This window comes from Lygodium microphyllum, chromosome 20 (assembly GCF_053477565.2).
Source record: "Lygodium microphyllum isolate KBCC chromosome 20, Lygodium_microphyllum_v1.1.10, whole genome shotgun sequence".
NCBI classification, from domain to species: Eukaryota; Viridiplantae; Streptophyta; class Polypodiopsida; order Schizaeales; family Lygodiaceae; genus Lygodium; species Lygodium microphyllum.
The window spans coordinates 28,370,099-28,374,411 of NC_141154.1; the positions used below are offsets into that span (position 1 = coordinate 28,370,099).

The 4,313-nt window shown below is 44.1% G+C and overlaps 1 pseudogene; it reads left to right on the plus strand.

Moving 5' to 3' along the window:
• Window positions 1–1,677: 1,677 nt before the first annotated feature.
• On the plus strand, window positions 1,678–3,495 carry LOC148018777 (uncharacterized; annotated as a pseudogene).
• Window positions 3,496–4,313: the final 818 nt, after the last annotated feature.

The window sequence follows — 4,313 nt, forward strand, 5'->3', positions numbered from 1 at the left end:
AGAGAGGAAGCATCCATACCATTATATGATGGGTGCCGAGTATCTCGGTTGAAGACATTGCTTACACTCTTAAGTGTGCAAGCAAAATACGGTTGGAGCGATACGAGTGTGACTGAGTTATTCAGGTACCTTGCATACAGACTTCATTGTTTTTTTTTAAAACAGTATTATTGTAAATATGGATGGATTTTTCAAGGTGTTTTATGATTTTTTCAGGTTATTGAAATATCATATATTGCCACCTGCAAACACCATGCCTGAGTCTCGTGATGATGCACGACATGTTTTACGGAAGCTTGGCATGGACTACAATAACATCCATGCATGTATCAACGATTGCATATTCTTAATGCTTTCTCATTTGTGGCAGTTTGTCCTACCGATCGCGATCGCGGGATGCCTAACTCCAGAAATTTGCGGGGCCATTTACAAGCTGTCGACTTTGGTGCAATGGATCTCACAGAAAGAGATTAAGACGTCCTCTATTGAATCCGCAAGGCGGGGAGCAGTTGAGACGGTCTATCTCTTTGAGAAATACCTGCCCACTAGCATGCTCACGATACAAGTTCACCTTCTTGTGCATCTTGTGGACGAAGTGGAGATTGCCGGACCTGTCCATACGCGATGGATATTCTTCTTGGAGCGCTTCATGAAAACCCTGAAAGGCTTTGTGCGACAACGAGCTCGTCCGGAAGGTAGCATGGCGGAGGGTTGGTTGGTGTCAGAGGCATTAGTGCATATCTCACAATGGCTACCAACGGTGGAACCAGACAATGAAATGCTATGGACGCTCAAGGACGATGACGGGCTGACTGGAGATGTGGTGGTTGGAAATGGGGTAGAAAAAAGAATGGATGCCTCAATGGAAGAGAAGGTGAATCGCTTTTGTATGTTGCACCATGCCTCCATGGAGACGTGGCTCGCCAAGTACCAAATTGCAAGGCAAGATCGAGAGGAAGCGCGAGCTGAATTCCGACGCAGTACGCTGTCGTGATGCTGCGCATCTGAGCCGTGAACACCTCCATTTTTGTTGTGCATTTGTGTTAATTTCTGCGTGTGATTCATTGTTTGTGTGGCGCATTTTAATAAACTACATTCAATGTATGTATATATTCCCTTAAATGTATTGCATATTCGATGCTTGTAATAGGAAGGAAAACTTATCCTACCCTTTGTAGACCGTCCTGTTCGTGGGAGCATCCGAGACTTGGGGCAAGCTTACAATGAGTCCTTCACTGATCCAGATTGTAATCAGGACTCTAGTGATAAGGTCCCTGATTTTGTTGAGACTATGATATACTGTTTAAACGAGGCTGTTCGTATGGTTGATCACTATGCGTCAAAGGAGGAATTTACGAATGGAAAGATAGGAAGCTAAAGATAGAGGAAAAATATTCGTATGGCAAAAAGAAGGGGAAAAGGAGGATTTGAATGGCTAAAAGGGGGGGAAAAAGTTCAGAAAATCCAGGACCTCTCCGTGCTCGAAATGGGAGAGCTATTTTTGAAATGGCGGTTGTTATTCTTGGAAAAGGAGGGCATGTTGAAGACGGGAAGACAGGATCGATCAGAGGAGTTTTTTTTGGTATGCTTGGAGTGGGGATGAGCTGCACTCTTTGGGGCACAAACATATTGTTCGGACTTGCGCTTTTTCTGAGATGGGGAAGCCTATGCTGAGGAATGGAGAGACAGGAGATTGGATTGGGACATTTGAAGGTCATAAAGGTGCTGTTTGGGGTGCCTGCTGAGATACTCCAGCACTGCGTGCAGCCACAGCAACTGCAGATTTTAGCTCGAATCGAGTTGGGGATTGTTTCCGCTCTTCATGACGAGGATAGGGAAGGTCGTGTGATCCAATGTCGAGCCAATCGCCTTCGCTCAAGACGAGCGGAATTGTGAGTGTAGAAGACAAAAAGACAACTACCTGTGTCTGAGAGAGGGCGATGACGATGAAGGACTTCTAAAGGTGATGATATTGCTACAGAGAAAGGAAGGAGTCGATGGCATAGACGAGCAGAGGAAAAGACAGAGGAAGGGAACAAGGAAGCCAACCGTGGATTCGATTCTATCGGGAGAGTTACGCATGGCCAACAGTTATTGCTTGTTTTCAATTTGGGGCTGAGGATGAGGGTCACTGGAAGCCCCTCAACGATGACCAGGCATGGCTGCACTCGGCGGAAGATCGAATGTGGAACCTGGTGGCTAGTAAGCTGCCATTCGATGACCAAACGCACACTTAAATTGACAGAGAGGTTACGGGCAGCGAAGTGAGGAGGAGCCTTTCTGACATGCAACCCAAGATCGCTCGAGGACGACAGAACAAGCTGAAGTCTGATGCGGCCAAAGACGAACTCGTGTTCAAGCTTCTGAGCATGGACTTGAAACTCAATGGAGTTGAGCAGAAACCAGGGTTGCTTAATGTTATTCTTCCCCATTCTAGCGTTTCTCCTATTTCTGCAAACAGCACTGAGAAGAGATTCAAATCCCTGCCATCCTCTGAAACGCTGCCTCGCAATGAGACACTCGGTGGCTATATCTTTGTTTGCAACAATGATACCATGCAATAGGATTTGAAAAATGCAGTTTTTTGGCTTACCACAGAGATATCGCGATTCAGTCTAGCTTTGGAGGTTCAAATATTGATCCTACTGCTTGGGAGGATAAAAAAATGCAAAGGAGAATCGAGATTTCCAGCACAGGTGTGGATTCGAGTCAGGAAAATTTGCAAACCCTTGGAGTAAGACTTTTTCAGGCCAGTGTTGTATCACTATGATGGGCCAAAATTCCGTTTGCAGCTCTCAGTCCCTGAGTCTTTGGAGTTGCTGGATTTGTTCACGGAGGGTGGCTCTGCATAGGGACTGGAAATGTGATATGCTAGCCAAGTGTTAACATGCCAAAGCTGTACTTGAAACAAAGCTAGTAGTCCTGGTTACAAATACAGGCTGATACTGTGGTGCTGAACAACAGGCATATGATAAAGGCTCTTTCCTAGCAAGCTAAGATGATGTCCTAATGAGTAGTTACAATTCCCATTCTCACTGTTCTTCAACTCCTATGTGTGAAGTTACAGTGGACAGAACTACAATTGGTGGAGTTTTGAGGGTCTTAACACATAGCATATGATTACAGGGCAGATTCATACATAGATGCTTATGTACATGTGATATGCATCGTTTGGATAGACATGCAGTTGAGTCATAGACAGCCAGAATTATGAGCAGTGGGAGCAGGGAGTGGATAGCTGCATGGCCACAGCACAAAGCTTGAAAGACCAGCAGAGTAGCAACATGTCTGTGGCTTAAGTGAAGTGCCTGCCTATATTCTCTCAGAAATGAATACTCCACCTTTTTATGAAGACAATTTAATACCCTGCTTTGGCTTTGGAGATACAATCAGATTGTTCCTCATTTGTGCTTGACTGAGCATACTTCTTTTGATTCCTACTAGACTCCTACTTTGTATGGAATCCTGAAAACTAGTTCATACACTTATTGAAAAACAGAGGACAGATTGACATGCTTTGTCATTTATTTTTGACTCTTCTTTTATAAAAGATTGGATAAACAATATAATGAACTTGGCATCAAATATTGTGTTATCGAGATCTTCTTGATAGTCTTTATTTCTTGCTGTACCTTGAACCCCGTGTTCTGCAGCCCTTACACGATCTCTTTGACATTTCTGGTGAACCCGACGTGAAAGTGCTGCGTCATCAGCAAGATGGGAGACTCGCAAGAAGAGATGACAGATGATAATGTCATGAAGAACCTGTTTCAGTCATTTACCATGTATATGCAGCAGCAAGTGCATGCAAAACGAGACAGTGATGCTATGGATGCTTTGAAAGCTGTCCAACAGGAGATGAAGCAGTTTAATGGCCAGCAAGTGTCAACTTACCTGCATTTGTATGAAGAAAAGATGAAGTTTTTTGGAGTTTCTCAAGATGTTTGGAGCCGCTACTTCTTGCGGATCGTGGTGCGCACTCTTGAAGGTCGAATTGCAGAAATTCAAGAGGCACATGCAGGTTGGGCTGAATTTAAAAAGGCATTAAAAGATGAATATTTCTTGGAGGATACATGTCTTATGAATCGCAGGAATTTTTTAGCATGGGTTTCTATGCCTAATAAGGGACTTTCTGTTACCGCTCTTCTGCGAGAGTTTGAAAGCCGTTATGATCAGTTGGATGGGACTGAACAGCAAGCTTTGGAGATGCAGAAAGTGGAGTTATTTTTGCAAGCTGCAGATGCTGATTTGCAGGAAAAGTTGGATGATCTTTTGGAAGATCAAGCTATTGATTCAGGTTTAAAGACTGAGTG